The sequence below is a fragment of the Anas platyrhynchos genome, chromosome 9, assembly GCF_047663525.1.
Source record: "Anas platyrhynchos isolate ZD024472 breed Pekin duck chromosome 9, IASCAAS_PekinDuck_T2T, whole genome shotgun sequence".
NCBI classification, from domain to species: Eukaryota; Metazoa; Chordata; class Aves; order Anseriformes; family Anatidae; genus Anas; species Anas platyrhynchos.
This window is the reverse complement of record NC_092595.1, coordinates 19,294,693-19,309,923: the sequence shown is the minus strand read 5'-3', so window position 1 is coordinate 19,309,923 and position 15,231 is coordinate 19,294,693. Positions and strand designations below refer to the sequence as shown.

At 39.7% G+C, this 15,231-nt stretch overlaps 1 protein-coding gene across 2 annotated transcripts in view; it reads right to left on the bottom strand.

The window, feature by feature from the left end:
- Positions 1–15,231, bottom strand: part of CLSTN2 (calsyntenin 2) — a 348,562-nt gene that overhangs the window by 213,640 nt on the left and 119,691 nt on the right. The window contains exons 1-2 of one of the 2 annotated variants that reach the window (XM_072042760.1): positions 8,353–8,489; positions 8,023–8,104 (exon numbers count right to left, since the gene is read on the bottom strand). The exons of the other annotated variant lie outside the window; for it this stretch is intronic. The gene's annotated coding sequence lies outside the window, so the exon portion shown is untranslated. Of the gene's footprint in view, positions 1–8,022; positions 8,105–8,352; positions 8,490–15,231 lie in introns of those variants that run through there. 2 annotated transcript variants of the gene reach the window in all.

Genomic DNA, 15,231 nt, shown 5'->3' with positions numbered 1-15,231 from the left:
CTCTTCTCTGCTGTGGGATGGGAGGTTCACTCACTTCCATGGCAACCAAATGACATCTGCCACAGCGACTCCTGCTTGGCACTTTCTCCCAACAACAGGCATTACAATCAGCCACCTCTGCCTTGTCTGGCATGGCCCTGCTGCTTGCCATTTGATAAATGCACTCTGGGAGCAGGAGTCTTACACATTCCATGGAAGTCGCATGTGGCTCATGAGTTACAGGCCAGCCCCTGGAAGGTCTGCTGACAGGACTGAAACAAATTAACATGAAATGAAAATGACACTAGAAAACTGCTGTTCTAAAATTTTGATCTAAAATATCATATTGGGTCAAGATCCATAACAGAGGCCCACCAAGCTGACAAACAAAATAATCACTGGGCATCCAGCCCTCAGTCACCCTAGCCGCCTCATCTGCATAATATTTAGAAGTTGACAGCTCAGCTATATTTCTTCACCAAAACCAAAACATGCTTCTCAGGGAAAACACATTTAATATTGAGAAATACAGAAAGACTGAAATCAATCAATATTTTTCCCTCCAGATAGGTTATAATAAATTGCTCCAGAATAAATTGCTCAGAACAGTTTGACACGAGGACTTCCATACGATATTCTCTTTATGACTACAAATTCATTCAGCATTCATTTCAGTCTACCTAATCTTAAAAACAGATAAACTTCAATTCATTAGTTATTAGTATTCCTTGAGAATATCATGGATTATCTCAATTACTGCTACCTACTGTAAAATGAGTTAATAACCCAGGGTTTTGGCCAGCACAGAAAACCTACTTATGCATCAGAATACAAAATACTAGAAAAAGTAAGAAACAAGATCTTCTGCACACATATATACACTTTAAGATATTTTTTTAAGTCTCCTATCTAAGTACAAAACACTACTTTTTCAAGCGTCATCACTTTGTCTTTAATTATCAACCAGATGTATGAATTGTTAATAGGGAAGACTGATTTCAACTCATGACGTATCAACCTTTGTCCTACAGTGATGCAGACCGAACACATTTTATTGTAAATTTCATTTTATACTTTTTCTTGCAAAAGGCATGGAATGGTGAATGATTGTCTATCTTACAGTTCATTCAGTTCAAACAATCGTTTCATATTCTTTACTCCAGTGACAGACACATCCTGTCAGTTTTACCCCTCATTATGCATATAATATCTGCATTTGAGCAGGCAATAGAGTTTTGAAAAGAGACTTCAACTAAGTTTCCACTTAGAAAAAGAAAGACGAGAAGCCAGTTTAACTTGTTACATTAACTCTACTGGCTGCTGTCAAAAGAATAGTTGACTAAAATCTCATTTTTGACATTTCCTATAACCTGGTTGGAAAACTAGGTTTGGGCATAAAAAGAGATAAATATATAAATCATTCCTATGAAAACTGAAGAAAAGGTTAAAAGCACCCAGACATGTTTTCAAGAAATAAACTTTGACTTCAATTTTCCCCAGTTATTTCAGATCTTACAGATTTTACAACACAGAAATCATTATTTTTGGTATTTCAAAAGGTTGCCCTGGTGATAGCCAATGATTACTTGAAAAGGTAGGTAACAAATGATTACTTTTTTCCTGGCCTTCCTAAAGCAACAGCTACAGTCAGTTTCTACTTATTGGTTTCAAGTAAGAGCTACAGGATACTCTTCTTCTGCAGATCCTTTCCTCAGAAATAAGCACTGATAATCAGAATTTCTTTTTCCATTGCTTGCATGTTCAACAATAGAAACAAATGTCACCCTGCCCTTGAGCTGCCAATAGTAAAGTCCGATCTTGTTTTTAATTTTAGTACCCATCTGAACAGGTTATCGCTCCACACGTTATAATAAAAAGTAAGAAATATGACATGTTAAATATAAAATACCTGGGAACAAGTGAGTTCAAAGACAAGCACACGTAAAAAGCCATACCAGAAAATATAACTCAGTACCCAAGCAATGGAGGATAAAATGAAGCTTGCTGATAAGCACAGATGAATCCTATCAATAAATGAGCTTATATCCTGGATGCCAATAAAAGGGAAATGATAAAGATAATACTTAAGCTTACTAGCCTTATAAGATAATAAACTCCTCTCTACTCATTTATGCAGAACAGGCTATGGTGGGCACCCATCAGATCAGTCATGTTTTCCTAACAGGAATCAAGACCGCTAGGGAATAAATAAGCAGCAATGTAGCAGAAACTGTCAGCGTAAACACAGAAATGATACTACATCATAAACAGTAAGGCATTGAAAGACGTTTTTTCTGAGTCAACATTGATAGTTGGGTATTGCCCAATTCAGAGAGACCACTGTTTGAAAGATAGAGAAGGAATGAAGTAAATTACAAGTATTAATTTTGTTTACCTCTCCCTGGATGTAGTGTCCACCATGCAAAGGCAGAAATGTCTGAATACACTCATGTGAAGTGTACAAGTTTTATTTCAGTAAGAAATGACCTTGTAGTTGTCCAGAGTTGTACCTAAAAACCATGCAACTCCATTTTTTTTTTTGGGGGGGGGGGTGACTTTAAAACTTCAAGATCCACACACAGTAACTTAACAGTGAAACTTCAAAGTACTGAAATTATCTGTAAAGGTATAACAAGAACAGCAGAATTAATTGAATGTTTGCATCAAGCTTGGGAACCCAGGAAACTGCCTGCAGCTACATAAATGTGAAAATCACACCACATCATTACATAAACATGCATTGAACAAGACTGATGCAGTGATCTAGCAATTGTCTGTGTTTACATCAGCACATCTTCAACACTGCTCATCAACCTTTACTGCTATTGCACAGACAAAAAAAAAAAAAAAAAAAAGGCAAAGAATTAGAAGAACGCAATTAAAGGTAGTTCATGTTTCCTAAAGCAAATAAGAGTAAAAAAAGTCATCTCTGTTTTTCCCCTAGGAGATTAGGTTAAGTGAGGAAAAAAGAAAAAAGACTAACTTGGCTCTATAAAATAATATATTTACAGAACTGGTATCAGGAATAATATCTACAAGCTCTATTCACTTCATGTTTAAAGTAACTGAAGACAGCTGCCTGGCAAAGGTGAAAGGCCAGCTATGTTTCAACCAGAACAGGCAAAAGAGGACCACTTATACTTGAGTAGCCTCATATATCATTAGTCTCCAAGTGCAGGGGAGAAAAAAATGACTGTCAAAAGCAACACGTAATCTAGAGCTGGGTTTGGCAACCTTTCAAAAATATCTTCTTTTTCAAAGCAAAATTGAGTGCCTTTACATCAAGGATGCCAAATTGAATCTACCAACGGCAGCAGTAGCTCAGTGCTCCTAGCCCCTTCTGGGTTTGATAGGGCTTGGAAAACAGCTCTCACAGATCATGGAGGGCAAACAGCAGGGCTCACATATGTGAGATCTTAAAGGAGCTCTGCAGGAACAGGGCGCTGGGAGACCATGCCTCTCACAGATACACATCAAACAAGATTATTCAAACGTACAAAGCGTCTTCATACATTTTAACAAGATGCACATGACAGAGGGAAATGATGACAAGCAAGCTGCCCTAACAAATGCTGCACATATTTTCATCAGTCTTACCACTAATATTAGAGAGCACATTTGCATAACAAAGTGGTAAAAACACATGGGTCTTATGTTTATATCATTGTGGAGGTGTACAAAAAAAAAAAAAAAAAATCTCTTAAGTTCCTAAGCACAGCCCTTGCTTGTTAAATACTACCATAAATCAGAGACACATCAACAAAGTAACTCAGCAGCTCTCTGCTACCTCACACCAGCAATAATAATTCTGCCTTCCACTGCCTTCTGCTAAAAGTAAAGCTGAAGAAAAAAGAAAATGCTAAGATGACTGTGCAGATCATATTTTTTCTGTCGAAACACTACATAAAATCTCAAGAGCTTAAGCTACTAATTTAAAAGTGACAAATCCATAGGCACTATAAGCTCGAAGGTTTACCATACTTACAGGGCTAGGTTGCAACTGAATGGCTGAAAGTTCTTGTGCCCTGCCGTTTGTCCACTTTTCTGCCAGATGCCTTTCACCTTGGCTTGGTTTCCATTCATGGATCAGTTCCTGAACTACTTCAGCGTTCATTTCAGCGCATCAAGGCAAACAACATCTCTGTAGGAAGCGGGTGTTTCAGCTGCTCTCCCCATTCCTCCCCTTGACCACAACCACCCTATACTACCAATCATTTTGCTATCTGATTTTTTTAAAAACACTCCGAGGGCTCCTTGGACAAAATCTTTTTTTTTTTTTTCTTTGATACTGTTTGGTTTGTTTTTGTCTGCTAAGCACTGCTCGCAGTAACAAAGCCTGTCTAGAAGCCCTAATGGGGTAGTTTATAAGCAGAAGCACCATTCTTTCACAAAATCCTTAAGGAGCAAAGTGCAAGTTCAACTGCTGTGATCATGCCTGGCACACTTGCAGGGGAAGCACTGCCAAAGGAAAGTTATCCTCTGGCACAACCTTATGAGGTTCATCACCATATAATCATTCACATGGCATTGTGCAAAGGTGGTGCCTTACCAGTGGACAGATCCATGAGTACCAAGCAAAATCTGAGGACAGAGGACTAGGGGGAAAAGCACATCATTTTTTCCACACAGGCAGTTTTTAATCTTTGATGCCCATGAGCAAAGGACATTGTCAAAAAAATGGGTTTAAAGGAAGACAATGAACGTCATGCATGTCAAAACAATTCTAACCCCCTGGATTTAACAAAGAAAAAAAAAAAAAGAATTGATCTGCAAAACTTATATATGGGGGCTTCTAAAAAAATCAGTTATATTCTGTAGAGATTTGTTTTAGTCATTTTTAGTCTCATCTTAGTCATTTTTTTCTCTTTATTTGTTTAGTTTTGATTTTTAATGTAGAATGAAGTCAGATGATCAATTTAAGATGAATTTGGATTTATTTAAAAAATACCCAAATTTATTGATGAAATGCAAATTCCTGAATATCCAAAAATCACTGATGTAACACCAACTGATATGGCATAACTCAGTAATGCACAAACATTCTCATGTAAAAATATTATGCTGTTAACATGCACTATTAAAAAATGCTTAACTAGAAAATCTCAGTAATTTCCATGTCAAATAACTTCTGTGTTGTACTTATTTTTAACCTTTTCTAAGGAGTTTTCAGCTAGCTTTTGAGTTTTTCACCAAAAGTAGGAAGAATAACATCATGCAAGTCACAATTTCATGGATACTTGAAACCAATGCAAGTCAAACCACTGTCAAAGAAAGCACTTCACTCTCCTGTTGACATTCATACAAACCCTCTCCCCTAGGCTGGCAAGGCTGCTCTGCAGTGACAAACTGTTTTGTTTGTGAGCTGGCTTCAACAAGATGTGTTTTCCCTTGCTAACATGAATATGGGCTGCATGACATAAGGAGCGCGTGGCTGCAGGGAGAGGGGCAGAACTATGGCTTCCTTGTGGCTGTAGTGCTTGTACAGCTACTGTTTTGCACCAACACCACACCCCAAACGCAGGTTAAGGGACTGACAGAAATATGAAGTCTCACACACGCTCCAATGATGTGTCTGAGGAGTCTGACTTCATCTGAAGGGTGTAACCTAACAAGTACCTAGAGAATCCAGAAAGCTTCTGTGCAACAAGCAGTGCCTCAAATTCCACATTTCAACTAAATTAGAACAATCTAAAATATTATCACAGATTTCAAAGCAATTCCTCTAGTTCTAGGCCAGTATACCAGCCTTGGTCATGTTTTCACACAGCTAAGCAATATGATTGAAATCTTTCATGAATTAATCCCACTAAGACCCCAAGACAATGTCTAAATTAATTTGCACATTCAAATCTGCGTTCCTCCACCTTCTAATAAAAATTCTGGTTTTATCCTATGGTCAGCTTGCTCTGTTTGCAGTGGGAACAGCAATAAGAAGCAGTCCACAAAAACCTTCACCCCAAGTACCCTGTTTCTGCTGTATGCTTTCAGAACAGATTGCCATCTTGTTCCACAAATGTTCTCCAGATTGAACAGGAACAGCGGTTCAGTGGCTTCCTCTTCAGAAGACAGCACAAACAGAAAGCAGGTATCATTTTATATTTTTCTTTTTACAGGCCTTCCCTTTAGCAGCTGGAGAAACAGCATACACGTGCCTAGTAAGAATGCGCAAGGAAATAGTTTTACAATTCTTTCTCAGAATTTGACACTAAATACATTATGGTAATTCTTCTAGTCCTTGGACACAAAATCATTAGGTATGGGCTATTACTTGCATTATCACTACATTACTAGATCATTATGAAAAATAAAAGTTTTAATCAGCATGCACGTTTACGAAGCACAGTGATTTGAAACTACCCCCCTACAACAGCTTTAGCATTAGCGCTAACCAAAAAAGTAGAACATTTTGCTAGCAGAGAGACCAGCAGACATAAAAAAAATTACTACTACAGTGAGTCTCGCAGGGCTGATTGTATGGTGCACTGCCACGCTGGGATTTGTCATTAACCAGCATTTACATAAAGCTATTAGGCAAGTTAAAAATCTAGTGAGCTTCAGGTGGCTGTTAGATGTTTTATTTTTTCTCCTCATCCTCCCTCCCCCCTTTTTTTAAACCTTTCCCTATGTAACATTTTGATTGTAAAGGCAGCATTTTTTTCCCTTTATATCTGTCATTGTCCCTTTATATCTGTCATTGTTTGTGTTTATTTTTGCTCTGTTTCTGATATTGATCACAGCATACTGTCCTCTATTATTTTTTAGATCCATATTTACAATTGTTGCTTTTTTTTTTTTTTTTGTATCAGTTTTGGCATAACTTTATATAATGACCACAATGCATCAATAGAAATTTACTTCTTCACAAGAGATTGTGTACACACAGATGGTTCAGGCTGACACATGCTCGGAGCTACGTTCAAAATACAAATTAGACAGCCAACAGCTATGAGTAAAATTTGTATGCTTTTAAAGTACCTCTGGTAACCTCTCTCTGAAACAGCAGTTGCCACCGGTGTCCATGTGCAGACAGAAGAAACCACGTTTGGAGTCTCCAGTTTCTTCGGTGGGCATTTTCTAAACACTTCCCAATGCACAGGTATATAAGCATGTCGTAACAAGCTTGCAGTAAGCTAACACACCAAGCATTCTCATGGCAAATACTGAAATGAATAATGCAATCCTGCTTTCATGAATACGTATGCTTCTAAATATGACTACAATTAAGAGCCGATTATGGTTCTCAGATTATATTGTACAATTTATGGCATCCAAGCAGGAAGGATCTGAGCTGTAACTTAGTTTGTGAACAGTCCCAGCCCATTCCAGTGCAAAGTAAAACCTTTATCACAGCCAGTTTAACCATGCAACAAAACCATGAATATTCCTGTGGTCACTTAGGTCTCTGCACGGAGGCAGTAACTGCAACTGAAAGGCAGAAGTTTCTAAACTACTCCCAGATTTAGTGCTCCCAATTTTGGAAGATAACAGTACAGCTATGGACCTGAAAACCTGCAGAGCAAGGGGAGAGATGCTCTAGACAAAGCAGAAGCCATCTCTCAATGGAATAGACCAAATGCATCACCTAATGTGGATTTCACAACAGCCTAACGTTTGGCAAACCTCCCCTACTCATGTAACAGGAGTGTGGTTGTTTATGTGGCCTCAGACTTGAAACCTGTCTGTTTTGAAATAGGCAAAAATCTGTACCAAATAAAAATTCTGCAAAATAAATAAATAAATAAATAAAAATAAATAAAATCTGATGCCTCACAGCCCTCATGGCATGCCCAGGTGCCCATCACATCTGGCACAGGGAACCCTTTGCAGGTTTTGTTCTGTTTTAAAGCTCTTTAATGGCTTACAGGTGCTCTCTGTATACTCTCTATTCTCAAAGCCCGTAACTACATCTGGCCCAAGCAATATGAAAAAAATTGACTGTTTCTATTTAAGCATCACAATACAAATATTTTGGATGAAAAGTGATCAGATCCTAACCTTTGTAAATCCTACTTATAAAACAAAGCTGCTACAGATCTTCCTCACCTCTTTGCTAGCCCCGTGCTCCCCACTTTCAGGTCTCAAGCTGGCGTTTAACCCTTGCAGAAATCCACAGGAAACTGCAGCTCTGGAATGTAGGAAAGTCATTAAAATTAATCCACCTCAACCCACCACTACATTATTTCCTTCTTAAATTGAACTGTGGCAAAACCTTTCCTAGGAAGGTGCCGCAGACGTGCTACAAGGAATCATGGAAACTCCACCTGCAAAGGCGCGAGGCGGAGCTGCCCTGAGGCAGCGCCTCACCGGTGAGCAACACAGCGCGAAGCAGGCACGGAGAAACGCACTTCCTCCTCATCTCTCCCTCAGTTTTACCTTTATTTTCAAACGTAAATGTCAGGTCCAACCACTATTACTACTGAAGAAGCCCAATATTGATTTTTTTAATTAAAAATAACGTAAGAACAATAGGTAGTTGCATTGGGTGTGTGTGGCAAGCTGCCAGCAGCACGGGCTGCAGAGGTGTCGGGGAGGAGAGGGCGTGGCTGCCCCAAGCCGGTTCCAGCCAGTTCCAGCTCCTTCTGGAAGGTTCTGGACAGTTCCTGGAGGTTCTGTCCGTTTCTTCTGTCCGGTTCCAGAAGGTTCCGCAGCAGGGCAGGGCTCAGCCAGTCGCAGGCCGTGGCACCTCATGGGAACAGATGTAGGGAGAAGCAGAAGCCCCCTGCCTGTGAGGGAACGAAGTCGAGCAGTGGCAATTCCGGCACCCCAACCCGCCGTCCTGCTCGGCTGGGAGGGCGAGGCAGGTCCCCTGGTGACACAGAGAGCCCGTTCCACTGAAATAGTCCCAGATTGCAAATTCGGGTGTCATCATGCCCCATTATACCAGCTTCAGAATTAGCTGGCGTTCTTCATTATGAAAATTCAAACGCTAGCAACGTTCCTGGTAAAACTAGGACTGTGACGTCTGTATTTAAAAATGTCAATAAAATCATGTCCATGCAGGTGTTCCTTTTACGCTCAGGAAACACACGTAAGAAAACACATCAAAAAGTCTAAAATGTGATACTGGTTTTCAGCTTTTCCTGGAAGTGTCCAACCAGTGTCTATCCCCCGCTCAGTCCTGCTGGCACTCACAGTGCTTCCACAAAGAATGGGAGGAGGAAAATAAATGTATAATAATAATAGTAACTTCAATACTATTATTATTGTTAAATTTATAACTATTATTCTGACAGTTTAAAATGAACAAATTGTGGATATAAAATCATGTTTAATATTCTTTCTCTGCATAGCCACCTGATTTGAACTCAAGCATACTGTCAATGTTCTTTCATTTGAAAGCAGTTTAAGTAGCTTTGTAGCTCCAGTTCTTGCTATTCTCAGCAAATCTCCTCAAAGCCCTATACTTCAAATATTGTTCTTTGCACCTTTAGTAATAGTGAAACCAGAATTCTGAGCAACACTTCCAAAATTATTTTATTCACACACAATATATTGTACAGCTTTAATTTGTAACAGGAAATGTTACAGTCATAATTCTATTCCTCTAAGTGTTATGTATTGCCATTTCCTTGATTTCCAAGCAGGTGTTATCAAATGATGTTTTGAAAATTAGAAGTACAATGCCAATCAGGTTCCTAAGATCTAAACTATTCTGTATCTATGAGAACATATTATGCATATAAATATGTATTTTTCATACTGACTTCTTTTATACATTAAGCAGATGGAAAAACTAATTCTCCTATTTGCAATAACATTGACATTAAAAAACAAAACAAAACAAACTTCTAAAATTAAAAAGGATAGAGAATAGATTTGTCCACTTGTATTCATTTCTATCAATAGGAAAAGAGGTAGAGCTGTCACTAGTGAAGAAAAAATCTATTAAGATGTCAGTTATGGTATCATTTACATTAATAATGTGTAGCAGCTGCAAGCTCAAAAAATGAACAGTGCAAAGATTTGTCACAAATTAACCACAGAATGGTAATTAGCGTGGAATAAAAGTACTTAGAGTTGAAAATGAAGAGGGAGATCAAATCCCTCATATATACACACATGCTCTATGTACATGTAACAGACAATACTAGAAACAATTGTGGATGATTTTGTAACCATTGTTTTGCCAGTAGGTAAAGAACCTGCCTGCTTATTCCATACCACAGACAAACTACTCTGCTCTTATGAGGCCCCACCTGCAGTGCTGTGTTCAGCTCTGAGGCCACAAGGATGATCAGGGGGCTGGGGCACCTGTCCTATGAAGACAGGCTGAGGGAGTTGTTCAGCCTGGAGAAGAGAAGGCTCCGAGGAGACCACACCATGGCCTTCCAATACATAATGGAGGCCTACAGGAAATCTGGGGAGGGACTCTTTGTCAGGGAGAACAGTGATAGGACAAGGGGTAATGGCTTTAAACTAAAAAAGGGTAGATTTAGGTTAGAAATTAGGAAAAAATTTTTTACTATGAGGGTTATGAGGCCCTGGTTGCCCAGAGAAGCTGTAGAGGCCACATCTGTGGAAGTGCTCAAAGACATGCTGGATGGAGCTTTGGGCAACCTGGTCTGATGGGAGGTGCCCCTACTCATGGCAAGAGGGTTGGAATTACATGATCTTTAAGGTCCCTTCCAACCCAAACCAGTCTTTGATTCTATGACAAATATGAGCCTTTGGACTCCTCAGGCTATTTCCTGGTAAGGATGGTGTTATTTTCAGCCCATGACAGCAAAGTAACATAGAGGAACTAGATAGACACTAGCCAGTTTGCTCCTGGAGGAGTCCAGTCACACTCCCTCCTGGAAGGAGGAAAAGGTTTCTAAATAACACCGTGTATTGAAATTGTATGCATAATCAATTATTGCTGGGACTATGACTCCTTTCTTTTCACATTCAGGGTGACAGTCATGAGTACATTCACAGTAGAAGCTTTTGCTTTCAAAAGTAACTTGACAATTATGCAATAAATGAGAAAACAAATACTATTATCTCTGTTAACCTTATTATAACATCTCTGAAATGTGTGAATGACAGAAATAAAAGTAATAACTTGCCTTTGCAGAAATTTTTTAATCTAAGTTAAGAGGCAAGAATAATGGTGTGTCAGCATTAGGTTTCATCAGCCTCTAAGCTAAGTCTTTCCTTAGAAAATGTAATCAAAGTAGAATGAAATGTCGAACTGACAAGATCTGACATCCCCTTATAAGACAGGAAACATCTCAGCTAGAAGAAAAAATGACCACAGCATTTACCTTCTTCTGAAATTAATACAACTGTCCCACTCATTTTGAACTTACTGATGAATAGAAAATATTCAATCTTAAATGTACAATATAATACAAAATATTGACATTTTTTCAAGTTAGCATTAAATTGCTAGTTTGAAAATTAGCACCAGGCTAAGTTGAAGAACAGTGAGACAACAGAACAATTCCTGTATCTGCTACACATTCCAACGGAACTGATAAACCAGTAGTATACGGGGGGAAAATAAGGAAAATATTGAATCTAATCTAGGGTCTATACAACAAGCATTAGATGCCATTAAATAAAATAGATGCATATTTAAACAGCGTTGGCCAAAGGGTATAGAACAGAGTCAGTACCGAATGTTCCAGTCTAAAGTCTTTTGTATGAGTTAATTGACTTATGGGCACACATCTGTTTCTTCTTCCTGTAGATTTTCCACATATTAAGACAGATGAATTTGCTGGATCGGTATCTCTGCAGACTATCTGCTATGTAAAGTGCCTGTCTGCCAACTGAATAAGATAAGCCTGTCAGAGGCAGCTCTACTTGCATCAAGGGTAGATACAGAAATGTCATTTGCAATCATTCATACTGGTTGTCCTTTTTGCTAGAATTGTTTTTCTTTTTTTCTTTTACTGAAGTCAGAAAAAAAAAAAAAAAGACACAAGGAGCATACTGAGGGAACTTTTGAAATAGAGATGAGATGGACATACAAAACACGAAGGCTGTACCAGTCAGTATTTCAAATTGCTGGTGGTATCCTATAAATTCAAAATTACATAGTAACTTTTTTTTTTTTAACCTAAGTTGTGGTGGATCACAGTACACACTTATAGCTGGACAAACAAAAAAAAGAAACAAATGATTACCACAAATTAATACTTATGATGAGTTATGTCAGACTATACACTGGTTACTTCAATTCTCTTTCAAATGCATTAGTTTAGCTGCTCAGATCTTGTCATATGAGATGTGATCCTAGTGATGTACCAATAAAAAAGATGACCATAGCCACAGTAAAACCTACTTCTTTGTAACTACAGTGGTAATGGGATGACCTGAGGACATTTACAAAAATGATTGCTTCTAAAAAAGGAAGCTCTTTTGTCCTCAGTAATGAGCAAACATTATTATTGCAATCACCTTTAGTAATAGATTGAATTGTCCGTTCAATTATTCAATTAGATGCAGTCGCACTTCATTGTTATATTTCCTCAAGCAGGGTGATGTTGGCTTTGACTAAGTGTACTCCACATTCACTTATTTTTCCCCAGTGACAGAACCAAGTGCATATCATACTCAGTTTGCTCACCCCAACAGTGAACTGTTTATCATGCTCTATTTGCAAGGTCACACTGTAACATGATCACTGAAATCTTTCTTGGGGGGAAAAAACATGGTGGGTAGAAGTGTTATTTTCACCTGCAGCATTTTAGAATCAAATGGAGAACACAATTTTGTGTTGTATTTGTAAAACAGGTAACTCAAGGAAAAAAAAAAAAAAAATATATATATATATATATATATATATAATTTTAAATAGCAATGGCCAGGCAGGAAAAAAAAAAAAAATCAGTTCATTATCAAATGTTAGAACAACCCAATGAGGTTGTACAATGAGGAACAGCAAAGTGACGAAACGCAGGGGCATGAAGTACCTGCCCAGGATGGGAACCTTCTTAAGCTATACTGATAAAACATGACAGAATTATTTCTTTTGTAGATGTTGTGCCCTCAAGTACCATTTATACTCGGTCTGAGGAGACCAACTGATTGCAAAACCGTACTGCCAAGACTTTATGTCACAGGCTCTTTAGCACCCACGTAAATCTCTCATATACCATCCTTAGACCATGGCTATTGACCAAACAGCATCAGATATTCTCTCATTCCTATTAAGCATGCTACTGAGAGCTGCTGTGTATCCATCATCTTGCTTCCCTTCTTTCTTCAAAAACAAAGAATGTAGATATTTACTTTTTTGTGTGTGTGTGCTTTTTTTTGTTTGTTTGTTTGGTTTTGTTTTTCCTTAACACAAGGCCAAGGGCAGAAAATCAAAACATTTTCACAGAATCACAGAATTTCTAGGTTGGAAGAGACCTCAAGATCATCGAGGCCAACCTCTGACCTAACACTAACAGTCCCCACTAAACCATATCCCTAAACTCTACATCTAAATGTCTTTTAAAGACTTCCAGGGATGGTGACTCCACCACTTCCCTGGGCAGGCTGTTCCAGTGCCTCACAACCCTTTCAGTAAAGAAGTTCTTCCTAACATCTAACCTAAAACTCCCCTGGCGCAACTTAAGCCCATTCCCCCTCGTCGTGTCACCAGGCACGTGGGAGAACAGGCCAACCCCCACCTCGCTACAGCCTCCTTTAAGGTACCTGTAGAGAGCGATAAGGTCGCCCCTGAGCCTCCTCTTCTCCAGGCTGAACAAGCCCAGCTCCCTCAGCCGCTCCTCGTAGGACTTGTTCTCCAGATCCCTCACCAGCTTAGTCGCCCTTCTCTGGACCCGCTCAAGCACCTCCATGTCCTTCTTGTAGCGAGGGGCCCAAAACTGAACACAGTACTCGAGGTGCAGCCTCACCAGAGCCGAGTACAGGGGGACAATCACCTCCCTAGCCCTGCTGGTCACAGTGTTTCTGATACAAGCCAGGATGCCGTTGGCCTTCTTGGCCACCTGAGCACACTGCTGGCTCATATTCAGCCAACTGTCCACCATCACTCCCAGGTCCTTCTCTGCCTGGCAGCTCTCCAACCACTCCTCTCCCAGCCTGTAGCTCTGCTTGGGGTTATTGCGCCCCAGGTGCAGGACCCAGCACTTGGCCTTGTTGAACTTCATGCAGTTGACCTCAGCCCATCGGTGCAGCCTATCCGATCCTCCGTAGCGGTCACCAACCAGTTCTTCGTGGATAGTGAGGGCCACATCTGGCTCCCCATCCCCTTCCACCAGCTCAGGGTACTGGGTATCCAGAGAACAACCGGTATTGCCGCTAAAGACTGAGGCAAAGAAGGCATTGAGCACCTCCGCCTTTTCCTCATCTCTTGTAACTGTTTCCCCCCGCATCCAGTAAAGGATGGAGATTCTCCCTAGTCCTCCTTTTTGTGTTGATGTATTTATAAAAACGTTTTTTGTTATCTTTAACGGCAGTAGCCAGATTGAGCTCCAGATGAGCTTTGGCCTTCCTAATTTTGTCCCTGCACAGCCTCGCTACATCCTTATAGTCCTCCCTAGTGGCCTGCCCACTTTTCCAAAGATTATAAACCCTCTTTTTTCTCCTAAGCTCAAGCCACAGTTCTCTGTTGAGCCAGGCTGTTTTTCTTCCTACGCTGGCTCATCTTTGGGCACATGGGGACAGACCGCTCCTGCACCATTAGGATTTCCCTCTTGAAGAGAGCCCAGCCTTCCTGGACCCCTGTGCCCTTCAGAACCGCCTCCCAAGGGACTCCACCAACCAGTGTCCTGAGCAGCCCAAAGTCAGCCCTCCAGAAGTCCAATACAGCGGTTTTACTGGTCCCCTTCCTGGCCTCGCCAAAAATAGTGAACTCCACCAGTTCGTGGTCACTCTGCCCAAGACAGCTCCTGGTATAAGTAATAGTCATTACTTATGACTATTTTATAGTCATAAGTAATTTTAACATAAAAAACATACATTTTTTCGAAATAATACTAAACACAATCGGTTACAATTTTATGATCAGCTTAATGCCAGTGGTCTATTAATTCAACAGAACCAGAGGTAGAGATACAACTAGACAATCGTTGTAGTACTTGTCTCCCACAAGCACCTTAGTTCCTCCCAGCGATATTCCCTGTATATTCATTTTACACCTATCTGCAAGAACTACGTTGAATGAAAACTCTAGTTAATCAATCTTGGGTGAGAGACCTACCTCTCAAAACCTCACTTCTTTATTCTAGTGAATAACTTTCTCTAATATATAAGCTATGAAATGCTCTCTTGCTGAGACTGGTTGAGAGCACCTTTTGACATCTCAGGCAC